The sequence below is a fragment of the Pseudopodoces humilis genome, chromosome 7 (assembly GCF_049639895.1).
Source record: "Pseudopodoces humilis isolate 2021_Gansu_Grassland_sample_001 chromosome 7, ASM4963989v1, whole genome shotgun sequence".
NCBI classification, from domain to species: Eukaryota; Metazoa; Chordata; class Aves; order Passeriformes; family Paridae; genus Pseudopodoces; species Pseudopodoces humilis.
The window spans coordinates 44,940,136-44,961,589 of record NC_142206.1 but is presented as its reverse complement, the minus strand read 5'-3'; positions in this window follow the sequence as shown (position 1 = coordinate 44,961,589).

Genomic DNA, 21,454 nt, shown 5'->3' with positions numbered 1-21,454 from the left:
TTTTTTTTCCCCTCTTTATTTTTCTGTGTTTTCAAAATTTGTGATCTAAAAAATGTTTTCTAACAATTAATTCCATGTTTTTCACACAAGATTTTCATGCTCTTCACATCAAAGTAAAAGCTAATTTTATTTCAGTCAAGCCTAAACTTGGAGATTCAGAATCAGACGTAAGATATTTATTCATCCCTGTTTTAATGCAGGATATTATGATAATAGGTGGGCACTTGGGAAATATAGAAATTTGGTTGTACAACCATGCATTTTAACCAAGTTTGAGACACAAAAGTAATATGATATGACAGAGGGGTTTCACATAATAACTTTGCTATATCATGTTGGTAGCACGGTAGCAGCTAAGTAAATATGGGTGCTTAATGGAGTATGCTGCTAGAGCATTGTATATCAAATTAATGGCCCTATTTATAACTTGCATTAAATTTTCCATCATCTTGTCTTAAGACCGGAGGCTATTTTTTTAAGTTGATATGAAGTGTTCTTTTTTCACCTTCCTCTCTTAGTACCAAGATTAAGCACCACATTCTGAGCTGGAATAAATTGCTATCACTCTTCTGAAGGAAATGAAGCAATTCAAATTTACACTAACTGGAGAGTTTTCCAAATAGATTCTGATCTCTAAAGGGAAGTAAGTACCCAGTTTCTCTGTCTACAGCTGTACTTGGGAGTGTGAGAACATTTTAGGATTTAGGCAAAGGTGACTTATTTGCACAACTATTTTCTGTAATTGGGAAATTTTATTTCCTTGTTAGGAGAACAATTCCTGTTGGATCATGCACAGGTTGCCAGGCTGTAAAAGATAGGATAAAGTAATTATAAATAAGCCACTTTTGTATACTGACAGTAAAAAGGAAAAGAAAGCAAAACCAAAAAATGAACAGCCAAAAATTCCACAAAAAGAACCCCACAAAAAAACCCCAAAAAAACACCACATAAAAATCCTCAGTTTTAAGTTCAAGAAAAGTGTCTATTCATGTCCAGTATTCACATTATATATAAACTTAAATAGCCATGCCTAGGGCAAATACAATTTAATAATTCATTATATCATACTGTCACATTAGTGTGCAAAGCTCTGCATAGTTCCCAGCTACAAAGTTCTAGGCATCAGCACTGGAAATGCAATGTACTGTCAATGATAAACTCCGTTTCTTAAGTAATAAAAAAAGCATATGAGAGCAGTTCTGGACCCTTACTTGACTTTATATATTTTCTCCCTTCACAGAACAACTTTATTAAATAATCAAAATAGGTTTATAAGCCCTGAATGATGACATGAAATCCCAGAATCATTTGTCTACAATTAAACAATGTGACCTTTACATAAACTTGAAGTCCTGACAGTCATAATGTCTGCAGATCAGTTTACCGCATCACTGTGCTGTAGTAGCAGATGTTTGCAATTGTACTTGTTCCACCACCTCTCTAATGATGTGCAATTGTCTTGAGGGAAAAACGAAAAGCCAACTTAATTTAAGGATCGAAAAAGTGTTTGTTTGAACAAATTAAAAGATAGACAAAGCAGACAGTATGAGATCTCTAAATAAGGCAAACCTCTAGGGATGAATTAGTATGACTGTATCTTTCATTAAGCTTACAGAAAAATAGAGCTGCCAGAAGGACATAATAATATGAATGAGTGTGTCTCTTCATGTTTTGCTGTTTCATCTCAATCAATATTAATTTAATATTAACTCAACATAAATTTATTTCTAAATGTGTTTCAGATTCACTTCCCTGCAATGAAAGATGCTTTCATTTTCTGCTTCACATAGCACAAAGGGATGTATTTGCATCATACCTTCCTCATTTCACCTCCCCTTCCAATACTGTTATTATTTTGATGACATCTTATCCTGTTTCCAGTGATACACAGACCATAATTGTGCTCATGGGCCAGAAAGAAAGGAAAATACATCAAGTTAACAGCAATTTTGTTACTGAGTTCTAAGAAATGAAAGAAATAAGGGCAGAAGTAAAAAGAAAAGCTTCTTAAAATAGTTTCATTACTATTTTTTTGAAATTAATATTTTTGAAAGGTTGTTTCATCAGGAAATCACTTGCTGTATGGTGTAGTAGAATATCTCTTTATATGGTTATATTTTGAAATAATTTAAATTTAAATTTGTTGGTATCAATGTTAAAAAAAAAAGGACTTTTTAAACACAGATGTTTCTTTTTCAGAAAGTTTTAGAACCACAGCAGAAACAAAGTAAACTAACAAAAGAGAACATTGAAACCTTACAATCTATTTTCCAAGCCTCACAAATCCACGACCCCTCTCTAACCTTCTCTTCACTTTAGAGCATAAACCTGCAAAGCAGCAAATGCTGTAAATTCCACACAGCAGCGTTTCACCTGCTTGGGTTTCTGAGGACTGGAAACTCTACATGAATCTTTCCAGTACTCAGAAATATTTCCTTCTGCAATTTCTTGATGGAAATTTGCTGCCAACTTTTTTTTTTTATATATAATACTAAAAAGTCAAATCAATATTTAAGGAAGAACAGGAGTTGACAAGATTTTCAAACCCAAAAATTCATGACATGCTTTCTGAGCTTGTACTTCAAATATAGACTTCCTTCTACCAAGTGGTCTCCAAAACTCCTTCCCACCCCCACCTCCAAAAAATGAATATACTTAAAAATGTGCATGCACACACACACACACAGACACACCCTCACATACAAATCTAGAATGTTTCAAATATCATTCTTTAAGTCTCTTTTAGATGATGTGTTCCATGTAGAAAAAGCTGTGAAACAATAGTCCCCTCTAAACACCAAATTAGCATCAGGCCCCAAGCAAAAGCATCCTCTCCTCTGTTTCACTTCCACATATCTACAGTAACTAAATCACTCCTTCAAAAGACTCTTATATACTAAATGCATTTAATACATGAGAGTAAAAAATTCAAATAACTTAACATGCTCCAGAAAATAATTTTGGGAATGGAATAGCCTCCTGGAACAGCAGAGAGTGACAGAAAATGCCACAGTTATATTAGGAAGTGGACCTCAGTGTCTGCTAGAAGGAAAAAGTCTAGAATGTCATTGCCATTCTAACCAGGGAAAGGGAAAATGGTAAGATGGGACTTTTTCCTAACTGCAAATCTGGAAATGAGTCTAACTCTGGCATACTATTGGCTTAAGGAAAGTAGACTTAACCATAGTATAATATAGCATAATGAGCAAAGCACACCAATCAGTCCAGCTAAAATATTTCATTACTAGTAGATTCACAGAAGTTTCTCTACCTATGGACTGACTGAGATTCTTGAAATACCCACAGCACAGTGTTTAAGACTCAGGGTAAACATTTATTGCACTTTAGCTCATTTACAAAAACAGGCTTCTCCAACAATAATAAGTCATCAAGGACATCAGTTTCTTCTCTCACTGGCAAAACAGAGTCCTTCTTCCAGTAACACATAATTCAATACACTGATAAAGCTGATCCAATGTATTTGATTTTTTACCTGTGCCAAACTTGAGCAGATCATTTATAAAACAAGCCTAGGGTTGTAGGAAAGGACACCTCATTCTCATTTGTCTTTACACTGAACATTTGGATATTGTACGGAGTTCATTAATAGCCCAGCATTTTCTCACAATTTGCATTGTGTGTGCTAAGGTATTAAACCACTACAATGCATAAATATGACTGAACATGTGAGCTGACTCTTTGACATGTTAAGCAGGACTGGTCAGAGAATAAAGTTTGTAAATGACATTTGCACCTCTAGTTACCATTGAACTACCAGACGTATCAATAAGAAAAGAAGGCCCCAGAGCTGCATGGAATGATGCTGTTCTTGATGGGTATTTAACTTTCTTCATATTTAAGGGCAACAAATTACTCAAAGTCCATATTCTCATCAGACTGATCTAATCTCAGCAATTTAGACTTGTGGATCCTGATATGCAAAAAGAAAAAAAAAATCCTCTTTTGGCTCAAGGTGCTCATCTGCCATCTGGAACAGCTTCCCCAGTCTCATCCATTATGTAAATGAGATGTACTATTTGTTATGTTTCATCTACTGATCCCAATACATTAATGTGGATTTTACAGCTTAAACCCCTGAGAAGGAATTGGCTTCACATCACTCATGGGCTTGAGAACACATCCCATTACTTTTAATGGCTATGTGGCATTTAAGGTCACTTGATTTTTAATAAGGCAGATTTGTGTGATGTCAATAAAATGGTAGCTACCCTTTCTATTTCCTTATCTTTCCTTTTCTCTTCCCAAGAGATTATAGTATTTCAAATTATTGCATATCTTATTTGTTCTACAAAACTAATTTCTTCATTTACCTTCATGTCTTTTTACTCTTTCAGAAAAAAATAGATGAAAAGTTTTATTCTCTATCTTTAGGACAAAGAAGGGGGTGAAAGTGTCAGCAAAATTGTTAACAGAATTAGTTATAGGAGATGTAGACTGGAGCTGAAAACCAGTTCTGTTCAATGTTTCATTTGTCTTTGATTTTTGATATGTTAAATGAGACAAATTCAATCCAGGAACGTGATACCTGTGTAAACAGCCCTTAGTCACTCAAGTGAGTAAGTTGAAATCAATGTGTAAATAAGCATTAAAGCTACGTCCTTGAAAGACATAGTTTGAAAATGTTGCCAGCGCAGTCAGTCATATTTACAGCTATGAAGTTCCATCCAGGATGGAGCCCTGACAGAGCAGGACAGCACACTTTGATGCAAACAGTAAGCATATTTCATTCCAGTACCATTTACCTTTTAAATGAATGCTCACTACATGCCAGGGATTTAACATGCTTGCTCAATATTCCAAATCACTATAGTGTAAAAGAGGAAAGAAAAGTATGAAGTGCAATTAAAATCTGTCATTTAGCATGGATAATTTAAATATGATTCCTCTGTATTAAAAGACCGCTTGCCAAAATCAGGGTGGAAATGAACTTTAAATGCTATATGAGCTTTCACTGAGCTTTATAAAGAGAACTATCTGACTAGAAAATATAACCAAATTGGTTTTCTAAGTTATGGAAATGCATTGCAATAAGTAAAAAAGTAAAAGTAAAAGTAAAAGTAAAAGTAAAAGTAAAAGTAAAAGTAAAAGTAAAAGTAAATGCAGCTGTATTGAATGAGGCAAAGATGTATGTTAATAATAAATAATTTCAAAACTCTATTTTTTTTTTACAGTCCTTGGCTACTTAATCAAACCCAGGATCTTCAGCAGGACTATTTTAATGAGAAAAGACAACCAGGTACATGACGATGCAGCATTATATGCATTTAAAAAAATACACAAATAGCTTTTGAAGTGAAAGAATTAATTTGATCTCAATTTTTCCATGTTGAGTTGGTTCATCAGATCATACATGATAAGATATAATATACATTTTGGTATTAAGATAGACATAGCCATTTAATTTTCCTCTGTTGGATTATTCTTCCATTTTCTATACTAATCATCTTGAAACAAATCATAACGTTTTGCCTAAAAATTGAATTGAGAGAAAAATACTTTTTGGAATTCTCTATTTTATTATAAACAATACTAGCAGACATTCATTTTCATTTTCAGTTTAAAATCAAAATGACAATGATAGATAGAAATCATGGTTCTGAAGGAATGATCTCCTTTCACATCCTAGCAGAACAATTATCTTCACTGATACCAGGAACTGTAAACAAACTTCATTATACTATTCTGTAGGACTACCTTTCGAATGTCCTATAGCTGACTGGTATTTTTTGCATATTCAGCACAAACTTTTTTTTTTTTACACCATGCTTTGGTTTAGCAGGGAGAGGGAGATGTTAGCATAAGGTATTTTTTTCTTGTTTGGTAAAGACAGGTTTTCTTGAATTTTAGATTTGATATTCTTTATCTGCTTTTTCATATTTTTGCTGCACTTTTTTTTTAGCATGCTTTCTGAATTCAGTCACAGAGGTGGCATTTAGCCTCATGGCTAAACTATCAAATACAATATAATTCTTTACTCCACATATTCTATTTGAAAATTGTTTGTGTGGTAGAAGATGATGTGCACTTATTACCTTCTGCAATACCTAATTACAAACACAGTTCTCCCCCAGCTGAGACCTGGAGACTTTTGGAAAAATTATGATTTCACACTGTTATCAAATGAGCTTATAAAATTTAAGCAGAATTGGGTTCAGCGTTTTACAAGGCAAAGATAATGCTTTTTTTGTTATTTCTGCTTACTATGTTGTTATTCACTAATGCTAAATGGAAGGTATGAAAAGTCACCAATACCAATTAACTGTTTAATTAGAATTGCAAAGATGTCATAACTGTGTTCTTATTTCAGTCAGCTGCAAAAGTCTGCTACTTTTTATTACTCCAAATAAAACAAAAAATAAAGTAAAAGCAAACTATTTGAGATACATTCTTTGAAGCTGTCATGTTGAAGTTAAAATATACTGATTAATTCTTGACTAGAACATTTTACAGAACAATAAAAGCATAGAAACAGAAGATTATGAAACATCATGGCACAGCTGGAAAGAAACAGGCTAGTACCACTCTGGTTTCAAAACAGGCTAATTTGATCAGAACTAAACTAATAGCTTTGAATTTCTGCAGCAAGTGAAGTTTGCAAAATCAGATTAATCTCACTGAATTCAAGCTTGTATTGTACTTGATCACAAAGAGACACATTCACTAATTCAGATTCAGCTTGTAAATCAGGAATAAAATCCAAATATTTGAGACCAGGGACGTTATTTTAGTTTTGCAAAAGGAGTTAGCTTTCCTATAGTATATTCTGCAATATACTGTAAAATAGATTGCACCCATGGCAATAAATACAGTGAACACAAGAAATCAAACCTTAATTTTGTATATCTCAGCTTTGTATATCTCCCTGTTTTCCATCTGCTCACAGTGCAGGATGGGCTATTTTGGTCTATATTAATAGAGAATTGAGTATCAGCATGCTCCTAATCTTGAGCATTCTCCATGCCAAATGTAGTTTTTTCTCCAAGTACTGTGAGTACTGAACAAGTCCAGGCTTGAGAATGGTTTCGGAGTTCTGCTCAAAGAAGCCTTGTAAGCAATCAGAAGTGGGAGGCTTTGCTTCCTCAGGTAAGTGAATTAGCATTATATAATTTCTAGTGTTTATATATTTTTATTTGTTCTGTCAGGTTATTATTACCCTGCAATGAGCCATGTGCGAAGCACTACAATATCTGTGCTTCAAGATTACAGTATGATTTTAATTATCAATGTTGACAGATTTGAATGGAGAGGGACAGTTTTTCAACTCTGATTACAGACAAGAGTTCTTTATCTAAGAACTAAGAGGATTAATGAAAGATAATTTTAGAGCAGGAACATGAAAGAGCTTGGCAATTCTAAAACAGGCTTAAAATTTTATAAAAATCAAGATTCTGTTTCTATATGCACAATGATGGTATGACTGTTCAATTAAAAAAAAAAAAGTGCAATCAGATTATAAAGATTGCTGAAAAATTGTTCTGAATTACTGGTTCTATCTAAAGAAAGTGGAGATAGAGAAAATGGTCTGTGAAAGAAGAAAATCCTGAAGGATATCTTAACCCCTGCTTACAAGCTGAGGAGACAAGTTTCCAATGAAACAAGGCTGCCTGTCTGCAGAGCAACTTAGGGGCAGATTCTGAAAAACTCTCAGAGCATAAACACTGAGGAAACCTCCCTGAAATCATAGTGAAGCCTTTCGGGATGGATGGGACAAGGCAGATTCTGTGTATTCACACCTGTCAGTCAGCTCTGAACAGTGCTGTACCAAAGCCCAGTGTGTGGTAAACATGTTGCCATTATGTGAAAAAGAGTCCCTACTCTCTGAGAAAACGGGTCTCTATCTCGTTTTTTGTCCTCATCCTGCTTTTCTATCTTAAGTACAGCTCCTTAATGAGGTTGACATATGTTGCATTTGCTGCACTTGCTCCTAGTAACAATTTTTAAATCCTTCTGGTCTTTTTCCAACAAACAAATTTTAAAGAAATTACTGGGAAACAACTAATGGCTCATGGAGCAGAACTTTTGGGTAGGCTGGATTCTCTTTCCAATGCAAACAGCCATTCAAAGTCATTTGTCCAAGAATCATCTGGGACTGGTAAGTCTCTTATTACAAAAACACAGATGTTGGGGCTGGAAATTAATTTACCGGCTTTGTTTGTCACCTTCTGGAATGGAATTAGACCAGTGCTCTGAAGATTGCTCTCTGTAAAGACTAGTCTGTTTTCTATTTTGCTGGTTTGTTCTCCCCTCTTCGACATCCACACAGTGTGAAAATGAAAGACATCCTCCCTGCTTCGGTAAAGCTGAAATCCGCTGGTGATCTTGCTTTCAGAGAGCAGGAGGAGACAAAGATATGCGTCTGTAGAAACCTTTGGCATATGTATCAGTTTACTTGGTGCTACCTTTTGTTCAAACAAAGCCATGTAGTGAATACAAAGGCAATTCCAAATGTCTGCAGCCTGTTAATCAGCATCAGTACACATCACAGCAGTTTCAGCAAGTTGTTTATTTCGGTACATGACTCATTGCTGCAGGTGAGCAGTGCCTGAGAATGTACTGACAGGATTGCCCCTAGACAAAGAGTTGCAGAGAATGCCCTACTTTGAAAACACTTCATTCTCATTCTCTTTCTTTGCAAACAGTTCTAAATTGAAGATTATCAACTGCGTAAAATCCAGACAGGGAATTTCAAGCTGCTGACACTGTGGCATTGGATATACAGAGCTCAGCAGCAAGACGCCAGCAGCAATCTGAAACAACCTTCACCAGACCCCCCGTCTAATAACTACAGATTCTGAACGTCATTGGATGTGCAGCCTCACAAGGTTATTGAACAATCCTATTTCTGCTAATAGTAGATGCTCCTAGCTTTCTTGTAATTAGTCACTCTGGAGGTTTTATAAAGGGTATTGAATTGAAAGTTATAACTGTGAATGAAAACACACACACACATACACATAGAGCAGAGAGAATTATTCTTCTACCATTCATTAACAATAGTCACAGCTACCTCTGGCATTTTCTGTGTACACTGAGGGCCTTTTATGCTCTGCATCCTCTGAGTGATTATTGTTCTGGGAGAGGCTGGGACCTGAACATCTGCAGCTCCCCTACAGCCTGTTAGGTCAGTTCCCTCTGCACGATCTGCAATGGTCACCTAACTGAAACAGAACAGATATTCCTTGTTCTAGCAGGGAGAACAATAAATCTTGCCTCCAGCAGACAACATGACTGTGCTTCCCACTCTGGGTGACTACAGCCTGTTCTCTCTACACAGTAAACTACAAATGGCTGGAGAGCACAGAGAACCTCCTTAATCAGTGGTGATCTTTATCATTTATGGTGTTTAAAATAAAAGTTTCTGAACTTTGCCAGATGATTCAACAGCAGTGTGATGAGCAGGCTGGCATGACATCAGATTGGTGCCATGAACATCAGTCTGCTTCAGACTTCCCCCTAAAGGTCAAAGGAATGAGGCGTGAATAGATAAACGGGCTCATCAATAATAATATCTTTTATTTTCCAGACTGATGAGCCGTAAGTTAGATTGTTAGCACACTGTAGATGTGTGGATGCTGGCAGGTTTTAATACCCATAAAGGCAGCTGTATCTGCACCATGGGAAACTCAAATTTTAGTGTAAATATTTGAAGGATGAATACTGAAATAATGGATTCCATAGCGCTCCCTCCGTAATAAGCACTGAATGCCCTAACTAAACTAGCATGAACAGGGTTTGGGTCCCAGCTGGTCTCTTCTTTCACTGCTGAAGAAAAGTAGAACCCAGTTCTGGTGCTCTGCAGAAATCTGACAAAAAAACCCTGTTGCCTGGGGGGAATGTACATGCATGTGTATGTGCAGTGCTCCAATAATGAGTGGTCTGCACAATCTTGGGGATATGTGCTCGCTATGAAAGCTCAGATCTATGCAAACACATCAGCATCCATCTGCCACTGCCCTTGACTTCACCAGTGACAGTGATTTGCATTTTAATACAGAGGTTCTCAGTACAGCTTGTCTAAGCAGCACATTTGTGAAAATTAGTTAAATTACTCTCTTTTCTTGGTTATTCCAAAGTCTCAGAGAGAACCATAAAGTGAGATTTCTGGCTGAACATCAGGAAACACACAAGTCCTTTTTTTCCAGTTGTGTAAAGCTCAGTGCTTTCAATGTTTTTTGTTTGCAGGGGTCTGTGTTGTGTGAATAACCACAAAGCTATCTAAACACAAATGATTCATTGCTCTGTAACAATATAATTTGTTTTCTAAAACAACTAGAAAGCATCACACATTTTCCCAGGAGATAATTCAAATTTATTTTCCTATAGTATTTCATTATTAACAAGATTTCTTCCCTAAACCACAGAAATTAAACTATTTGTATATTCTGCATTTTTTTCAGCTCATATTTTGCTAAAATAAACAAGTATATTTATAAATCTCAAAATGAAAACCTCTTAAAACCACTTTAACGACCTATATATTTCTGTCACTTGAGACCCAAATTTCTTTTCTCATTGCCTACATCTACATTTCCACTTCAAAGGCTGCTGTTTTGAATTCAGCTCCAGCATGCTCAGCTATTGTTTCCCCTATTGCTCTGCTGTCAGGGGTTCTGCAGGTTGGAAGTTATTACCTTGGGCCAAGAGAAAAGGAAGGCAGCACAGCTTCATGTGCTTTTTCCACGGCTGGCATGCATGATCCCATCCTAATCAGTTATCATTCAGTGGTTTTCTCACCTTGTTTCCAGGCTTGATTTAAGATACATTTTGAAAGCACAAAATCGGCATGTGTGACATTCTGTTCATTATCTGTTCCAGTACAGAAATAATTTTAAAAGTTACATATTGCTGAGGCTACCTGTGATAGGTTAAATTAAAGTTCTGCTCCTGGCAAATGACCTGTGTTCTATGAAAGGATGTAAAAATAGAAGAAGTTAGACTTGAAAATTTTCTTTCTTTTTTAGTGACACTGGAATGATAAAATTTGTGCATGAAATGCGAGGAAAACTTATTGCTAATATGTTAGCAGTACTTTGTTATTCAAAAACATTTCTTCTTTTTATTTCATCTCCTTAGAAAATGGTACAGAAATCAATGTGATATGATAGTATTTGCTTGCCTAAAAACTTCAGAGAAGTTTTGCTGTTTGTTCCAAGATATGACTGCTATATTTGGGTGAAAAAGGGCATAGAGAGAACGTCTGTATGACAGATTTTTTAATTACTTAACCTTTTCAGCCATGCAAATAAGAAATCAGTACTGGTGTAAATTACATTTTCATATATTTTTTATTTATTTGATACCTGATATGTTTTCCTCTTTCTCCTCAACCCAAATCAAACCTTTACAAAATTTAGACCCATGTTTTATCTGGCAGATTGCTACAAATAGTGAAAGGTAAAGAACATGAGCCAAAAAATAGGGGTGTACTTCAACATACAGCAGTATATTCTGGGAATAAAAAAACAACAACAACAACAAAAGAGAAATTTCAACAACGGTATCAGTGGAATTTTTAAGACATCTCACTAAAAAAAATTTTTGGCTTAAATAGCAGAAATGTTTCTGTTTCTGAAACATTTTCATGGCCCCAGGACTCAGAATAATCCTGACAAATATTCACTGTTTACCTATACTGTTTAACTTAAGCAAATTATTATATTCTTGTAAGCAATCAGAAAAATGGCACCTCTAGAGTTTGAAATGACCTTTGGAATCACTTTGTGCAAGACTGTGAATGCATTGTACCTCCTCTGTTGGCTGATGAAGGTGAGTTAAATGAGGTGCATTACTCACAATCCTTTCTGGCAGACTGGCAGGCTGCTTTGTTTAGCCTCACAGATTCCCTGCATTGAATTTGGGCCTAAAAACTACTTTTAAACACTTATTTTCATACTGCATGTCCAAATTCGTTCAATAAAGAATTCAAAGTTGAGATCTGCTGCATTGTGATCTATGCTTCATGTCAAACTACTTAAGCCAGCCCTCAGTTCCTTTTTCAGCCTTGAGTAAAAAACGTAGGATATGTTTACCCACAGACAGTCTGTCATACCGAGTTCATAAAATACATTTCAAATGCTGCTCTGTGAGTATATGTAGTCACTTAGTTATTTATCCTCTCTTACCCTTGTTAAGGTAAGAACTGATAGAGGGATGCTAAAATAAGGACTTTCACAATGCCTGTTGCTCTTGTTTTAATGACCTTTAGCAGAAGCAACGGCTTTTGATTCTTTAAACCTCTAAAACTCTTTAAACTGTTGTTTAACTACTCCTTTTCTGACTTAGTAAATTGAAAAGCGTTTGAGATTTACACCTTACTTAGCACAGATGTTAATTGGTCATAGCATCTTTACAAGGGGTCTGTGGAAATTATGTTTTGGGAATATTTTCCAAAGATTGGAATTAGATAATACTGTAGTGAAATCCACAGTTGGAGGCAGTAAACAACAGATTTAAAATGCAGCTAAGTATGTATGAGTGAACCATATTGTCATTTTGTCTTACAGAAAATACAGAAATAAAGGTAAATACAGTAATTCAGGTTATGCAAGTGAGCTGATTGAAATGAGTGCATTCTCCTTCAGTCTCACAACAGAGTCACTGGCACCATAAAGAGAACTAAGGAGTGCCAACCCTTCCTGTCATTGTGTAAATCACTTTGAGGGAATTAATTTCCTTGAACTTCAGACAAACTGCCTAGCTCTTAAAAGGCTAAAGTAGTCATTCAAGCACCTTTAATAGGGGATAAAAATGACCATGTTCAAAGGCAATTACCCATTTTCAAAGCCAGGTATGCAATGCTGTAGTTTTGCAATCAGTTTAAACCAGATTAAGCCGTCAGGGTTCTAATTCTCCCTTGTGTCAGCACAAGCATTTACCTTCCGGTTAAAACTAAACAGTTGATTTTTTTGCTATGTTGGTTTTAAGCAAGATCAATTCACCGACCTGCTTCACTGTAAAGCTATACAAAGCTTTCCCAGGAGGGGAAAGATGGCAGGGAGGTGAAAGGGAGGCAATAGAAACACTTCTCTTGGCATCAATGCCAGGTGCTGCTGCTGTGAATTGATTGTGAAGTTACAGCATTAGAGGAGAGAGGTTGCTGTCTCTATTGATTACAGATGGGACCTCACTGTCTGACCTGGGCTACGGGGCAATAGAAAACACCCTAAAGATACCTGTGTAGAGTAGCTGAAAAGACTAAGGCACTAAACTTTTCATGTAAAAATCTATTTCTTAACAAAATGGGAAAAGATTTTATTTTTTCTTTTCATCTTAGAACACTTCCAAACACGCTGTGTGCATAAAACTAAAGAGGGTAGTTTTTTTTACAGAATAAAACAAATTCATTTTCAAAATACTACATGGACACATATTGTACTTATATTTTAATTTAACTATGCACAGGGGAACTAAATACACAGTCTAAGTCAAATAGAAATATGGGAGAACTAGACCCACAATATATCTTGACTACAGTTTCTATCAAAGGCTGAAGTCCTTTGGGAATCATATGGATTGATAAAAAAATTAAAAAGGAAAAAAGCAATAAACTCTAATGGAAACCATGTTTCTGTTCTGTTGCCAGAAGGGATTATAATATTCTTACTACTACATATCTCTCAGAATGAAAAGTGAGCACAAGAAAACAGGGGGAAGACATAGCATGAGAGAAGAAGAGGAAAACAAGCTTATGTTTGTTTTTATATCTTACAGTGTTAATGATTTGAAGGGGATCATTTGATATGACAAACAGGTATTTCATCTTTCAGCCCACCGAAAAGGGAAAAAACTAAGACCAGTGGCACAGTATTTTTAGAAGAGAGTATCACAGTAAAAGCTTCCACATAGTTTGGAAATGGCATTTAGATGCATTTTCCAGAGATAGAGGATGGTGTTTGTAAGACTGACTTGCTTCTCTGCCCTCTAAAGACTTAGCAGTAAATTTCTTCTGCCCATGACAAATAGTTTAGCCTTAAGTGCTGATCCAGATCCAGGGACAGAATTTCTCCACCGTTTAAGGGGCTGATGACTAAGTTCTGCAGGAGCCTTTGGATTCAGCAGTCTTTCTTGTTGCTGAATTTTATTTGTAATTCAGCTACAATTTAAGGACTAAATATGCTATGAGAAGCTCATTTCCCATGCATGGAATTAGGGTTTCCTTGGAACATTGTCTTCAATATGCCAGATCTCTAGTGAAATTCAAAGTTTGTTATACATGTAAAACTCAGAAGTTTCTGAACTCATATCTTGGATTAAATTTATCTGGAAGGTACAGATAAAGGCAAGCAGTTAGGCTAGCAGAGAGGTACTGAAAGGTGCAACAGTAGAGACAGTAGTGTTCTTTTCCTCATTAGAACCTAATTTTTATATTATCCTAAATCACGAGCTTCAGGCAGCAGTCAGATATGAGGTTTGTTGAACTACTTTGGATAAGACCTGAATTAATTTGTCTTTTTAGTCCATTTGCCCTATGCTGAAGTTGACCCTCTTCTGGTTGTATCAACATTTTTCATGACCTGTGGTTCTGCCCCTCTGCTCTGCTCTGGTGAGACCCCACCTGCAGGGCTGCATCAGCTCTGGGGTGCCCAGCACTGGAAGGACATGGACCTGCTGGAGAGAGTCCAGAGGAAACCAATGAGATGGTCAAGGGATGGAGCAGCTCTCCAGGGAGGACAGGCTGAGAGAACTGGGATTGCTCAGCCTGGAACAGAGAAGGCTTTGGGGTGATCTATTTGTGGCCTTCCAGTGCCTAAAGGGAACTGGCAGGAAAGATGGGGCAAGGCTATCTACAGGGGCATGCAGTGACAGGACAAGAGGGAATGAGTGCAGCTTGAAGGACAATATGACTGAAAAGATCACTTCTGCTGCTTTTTGCATCCCTCACCCCTTCCCTGAACAATTTTCATTAGATTGGAGAGATACTACAACTGTTTTTAATTGCAATTTTACATTATGCTATCTATATAAATACCAAAATATAGAGGATATCAAGTAGCAGTGAAAATTCATATTTGTTGAGCTGTGATTATTGTGATTATACAAATGTGAAATGGTGAAGAAATGCTGAAATACTCCCTCTTAAAAAGTAATGACTAGAAAAAGGGGACTGTGCACATCCAAAGTGTGATGCTGTGATTAATTATCTTACAAGAGGAAGAAAACAACTATTGTCATGGTAAGATAAGATATTATTCAGTGGGAAATTGTATCAACAGAAGCTTCAGGAAAAGAAAAGAAAGCTTTTGTGTAGTCTTTGTCATAAAAACAAAACAAAATCTGGATCAATTTATAGTTGATACGAACAATAGAATCAGGTTTTTATGACATAATTTGTGGAATTTTAATTAGTACAGAGACTCATGAAGCCTTCAGACTACAGAGACTGAAGCAGAAAATTAGGAGTATGGAAATGCAATGTATACAACTCTGTTTTATGCCATGCATTTTGAATGCTGTGGATTTCCTTTGCATGTCAAAATAATACTATAAAATTAATGTTTCATTGTCTCTATTGATAACCATTCTTTTCACAGTGGTGCTTTGGTTTCCTAAATGCTAAGTTAGAGTGCAATGTGTCCAATACATAAAAGAAAAAATTAATTTTAAAAATGTTGAAATATCTAATGTTACTAGATTTAGTTTTTTTAATTACTACTGTAAACTGATACTATGCCATTTGTTTTACCCTACAGAAACCTTTTGCACTTTCAGTGTCTGGAAGACACTAAGATAATCTCTGTGACTTTAAAAAGCAGGTGGAAAATAACTCAGAAAGTCAGATCCAACTCTCATTTATGTTAATGTATATTGAACCTACAATGAAGCTATTAGGAATGGGAAAAAAAGAAAACCCCAAGGAATAAAATCAAATACCAACATAAGTTCAAGTAACTAATGAGATCAAATACTGATTTATTTTTTCTTATTTTCTTTCTAAACTGAGGGTGTTCAGTCTGTGTAATATCTCAGCCCCTCAAATAGAAACAGAGCCTGACATTAAAATGTATTTTTCCTGAAGAGCAGTGCTATCTCCTTTTCAAAGGCAAGACACTACACAGTATTGTGTCTTCTCAAGTTCAAAAGTAAATTTGAGGTTGAGGATGTGCCTGAATAGAAACCAAGATCTTCTGATCTGATCCTTAGTAAAGTGCAATCTTGACAGAAAAGGTGGCCTCTCCCCCCATCAATCAAGCTGTGTTGTCTTCTGGCAGCAGAGTATCTATCCTTACTTGGGTATCTTTGGGAAATGCACATTATTCTTGAGATAAATTACACCAGTCTGACTGGGAGTAAGCCACAAATACAGTTTATATCTTGTCTTTTAATTACAGTTACTCTGCTTCTTTCTATGTCAGAAAAACCTAATGTACCTTATTTGTAATTCTCCAATGCCATCTCAATGGTTGTGGGAAGCAACAGACAAATTCATTTTATTTTCTATCTTGCAAATCTATGAACCTAGGAAAAAAATTCCAGTTTTATAATGGCATGTGCAGTCTCTAAAGTAAAAGAGATGGGGATGTCATTTCAATCAAAATTAGTCAACTAGCATGATGAAGTTAACCAGCCTGAATATTTGTCTGGTGTAAGAAAATTAGGGACAATATTAAGCGATAAAAGGTGAAAAAAATAAAAAAAGAAATATAAATAAAAGTGTGGGGATTTTCTAAAGAGAAAATTCAAAGGCAGAAGCATAAAACATGAAGGGAAAGTAAACAATGAAGGGAAAATAAACAAAAGGCTTGAATCATGTCACATAGCACCCTAAAATTAGAGCCACATGTGATAAATGGATGGAACAAATGTAAGTTAAAGAAACACTGCTAAATAAGAATTTGGATACATGTGAAATTTGTCTTACAGCTAAAAACAAAAGGGCAGAGTGGAACAGAAGGCCAAGGAAGAGGAAATATAGAAATTACATGTCAAAAGTTCTGCTTTTGGTTGGTTAGTGTCATCACATGGTGTTAGATTGCAATAGAATAGAACAGCTCACATCACTATCCTATGAACACATTTTATCAGCACAAAAGAGGAGAATATTCAAAAGCACACAGCTTGAATGTGGATATACACAAAGCCAAAAGGCAGCAACAATGGAATCATGGACAGGAAAAAAAACATTTAGGTATCTTCAGTATCTGTTTCATTTATTGCCAATTACAGGGATAATATATGGAGTGGAGGGCATCTTTTTTGCAGTTAGAAAACATGGCTTTTTGCAAAGAGCATGCTTTCATCTATTTCTATCCAGTAAGCAGGACAGCTGAAGCATCATTTGAAATAAGTAAGTGACCAAAATATGGATGGAAGTGGAATTCAATGAATAGTAACTAAAAAAACCCCCAAGTTTAATAATTGCAAACAAACATAGAAGAAAGGACCTGGAGCAAATAAGCAAAAACCTGAAACTGTAAATTTCAAAAACTGTGGAACTCACCAAAGTTTTCTCAGTGATTCCAGATATCATCCATAATTAACTCAGAAAAATCCCGTGTTCTATAAAAGACAAATTTAAAGAGGAAAAGCTTTTTAGACATCTGAGCTAAATGAAGGTAATGAAATGGGCCCATTGTAGCATAGGAATGGAAAAGTACAGGTCTGAATACAGATTAAACACAGATATGATAACTCATATACAGAAAAAATAACAATGAGTTCTCAGTTCTTGTGAAGACAGATCATGAAGGTACAGACACCTAAAAAATATGAGATAGTGCTATTTTACACACATAGATGGCATTTACAATTCACAGGACAGAGTGCAGGAGATGCTAAAACAGGCACAAGAGCATACTGGGAATTCAGATAGACATCTTGAAATGAACCATGTCAGAAACAATAAAAATATTTCAGGTCTGGTTTGCTTTTCTTCTCCAACATGATGATAAAATGAAAAGCTTACATTTTCACAGATAGGAGAGAGCAACAAGAACTGTCAAGATGATAATATATCTTTAAAAATCTTTACTGCATCTTCAGTGTTTGAGTATGCTCTGGTTATGTTTTAGAGGTAATATGTACATTATGTAAATGAATGCTTGAATCTGCATGTTCAAAGGATGAGAATGCCTTTAGAAGACAAAACACCACTCCCATTTGTACAATTGCTTTATCTCTGCCACAGATACTTAGCATCTGTTTTTGGTAACACTTGTGAAGTTGTCTGGGAGCTTTGACTCAGCTCATTAGCAGGTTTACTGCAGCCAAGAAGCCAATGGACCACAGAGCAAACTGTAGTTTTCAGAGGCAAAAGGGAAACAGGCAAGTGAAAACAGACCAATGTAAACACCACTAGAAAAGTTCACAGTGTCACCTCTCTATAACACCTGCACTGCTCGTCAGTGTAGTAATGATGTTTTAGTGTGTTAATGAGGACCAAACACAAACAGGACCCATGTGCATCATCAGAGTCCCTGTGTAAACTCAACCCTGGCACTGAATTAGGATGACAGCAATAGCCATTCAAATTTTAACCTATCTCTCCAGGGGACCCCAGCACATATTTATTGTGTCTGTTCTACCTAGAAGGAATTTGGTACACACATATTGCCTGACAGACAATAGGCTTTTTCTAGTTTACAGAGAGAAAAAAAAAGTCTTGATCTTAAAATTAGTTTAATAACATATATTTTTATTTCATGCAGAAAGAACTTGTAGCACTGCAGCTAAACTGTTCCTGGGCCTTATATTCCAGCCAGAGCTGAAGGCACATTTGCAGATAATACCATGTGAGTGTCATCAAAAGCTTCCAGAGGGAAAGGACACAGCAGTGAAGATCACAGTATTACTTGTCAGCACTTGCTGGAGACCTACATAATATCAGGTATCCTAATCAGGCTGAAGCAAATTTCATTGCAGTTTGTTCCATATATTCTTGGTCTTTTACAATATTGTTAGTGCTATACATATTTCCTGCTCAAGTGATCATGACCAGTTGCAAATCCTCTCTTTTGTTTTGAAACCTATTTTTTTGGTCATGAATGTTTGTAATTTAAAATCACTGGACAGCTATATTCATACTGGAAATAAAAACTTTAATTATTGATACCATGGGGGGCAGGATATTAAGGTAAAATTTTCAATATTTGACTATTTATTTTTACAGCATTAAGCTAAAAGTATGATCTAATATTTTACACATAACATCTTTGTCTTTCAAGTGCTCTTTAAAGACTGCCTTTACTTTTTTAGAGTAAAATCTATTGCTTACCAGCCTTGTCACATTCAAGCAATGAGAAAAAAAAAACATTGGGTAGGTTTTCTTCATCCAGAACCACAAAGAGCAGGACAATTTCCTGGCAAAGCTTCCAGTGAGGCTCAGGGTAGAACTGAATCCATCTTGCTTTTGGGCAGGTGATATGCATGCCTGAATGCTGGCAGCAGAACATCTTTCAAGTTGCAGGTGAAATAAGAGCTCCAAAATGGATGCAGTAAATATGAAATAAGAAGAAATTGCTCCAGAATACTCCCATGAGCATATGTTTCAGCATTATGTAATTCCTTCCCTGGTATTTTATGTTTAGAGCTCACTGACTCCTAAGAATGACATGAAACTCAGGTGCTTCTCTTAAACTACTTTGTGCTGGAATCTGCCAAGATTAATTTCTGTGCAGTACAGTTCACACAGCTTTATTTAACAATAACTTTCAAAAAGAGAGCCCAGACATAGATGTGGATTAAAAAATAAACATTCTGCTATCTCTGATAGAAGCAGTGTGGGCCATACAAGAGACAAATACACGGCTTGGGAAGCAGATGGGGCTGCTGAACATTTTCAAGCTGGTACCTGTTTCTGTATTTTTTTCCTGATAGTTACATCTCTGATCAGTGCATCACTTTACAGAGACAGTTCTATGTAATCTTCCAAAGGAAGTATGTACTGCAGGTATGGAAAGCTGTTTCCTCACCTTCCTTCTACAAAACCCCACCAGGCCTCTTTAATCCATGACCTACCAGGTGACCAGAATTCATGGTGAACATTTTGAGGGCCATTTTAAAATTTACCAAATGCTGCAGGATCTAATTTCTTGTAGAAAATATTCATATTTGAGGATTGCACAAAAAGCAACCAAACTCTCCTCTTAAAGCATATTTTTTTACTTTATCTGAACAACTGTCCTCATTTTATGCAATTTCTCTATTCAGAAATGTGCTGGTATGTTAACACATTATTCAATCCCACCAGGATATTTTCAGCATGCATAATTAAAGTATTCTGATTATTTTTTTTAATCTCAGTATAGTTTTTAGTGGAAATCTGATACTAGAAATTTCTGTATTAGTGCTTTATGATATCTGAAGATTTTTTGTAGTTATTTATAGCTATTTTCAGTTACAATGATTTGAAACTACATAAGGTAGTGAATTAAACAGCTTAAACAATTGTTTCCACAGTTAAATCCCAATGACATTTCAAATCAGCAATTTTGTATGCCTAACAGAAAACTTTTTTCCTGAACTTTCTTCTTGACAATAGATATATTTATCCTTGCAGTTTCCTCTGAGAGAGATGAATGCTACACTTTTCCATTTTACAGATGAGGAAATGCAGCATAAAATCAAATCACTTGTCCAAGATCAGACAGACAGTCTTTGACAAAAGTATGAACTCTAAATCCCAGGATACCAGTATAGTCATTGGACCACTCTTCAGCTTTTAGAGAACTACCCTTTCTGTCAAATATCATCTTTAAGCTTGTTGACTTTTGAAATTACTTGTCCCTTGAAAATGGCAAAGTTGCGTTAAATGCTTTACAATATTGGGAAAATTGTATGTTATTCAATTTTCATCAAAGCTAAATGAAAGCCCTGAAATATGAAAATGACAGCATTTCCCTCTAGTGGCTTTCTCAATATTTCATAGTGTCAGGAAGACAATTTTTTTTTCTTTAGCTTTTCTCTTTTGACTTATTCCTTCCATACACTTTTTTCTCTCACTGAGTAACTCAGTTTTAAAATTTCTTCCAAATAAATCTGATTTCTTGAACCCTTACTTTGCACCAAAAAGAAATTAAGAGAAAGAAGGAAGAAAAATGTTATCAATTTTTTTTTTACGCAAACACTTTTGAGTAAATTCATTCCCATCCCACATACAGTTTTAAAAAATAAAATATCCTCTCCCCTGAGGAGCAGGGTTCTAACAACAGATCATTCCATTCCTCTTCTGATTTCATTCTTACTCAGTTTGTTCTTAATCACTAAACGAAAGCACTCAATCATCCTTAATGCATCCTAACATTCAGGGAAAAAAAATTGTAATCAATTAACAGAATCAGGCTTCTTCAAGAACCTAAAATTGTAAAAAATATCAATGAAAAATTCATATCTATATCTGTTGGTAAATCAACCCTTCAACTTCTGTTTTATGAATTAAGAAGTATTCTAATGAAAATGTAAAGTTTGCTTTTTTTTTTCTAAAACATATATAGGATAA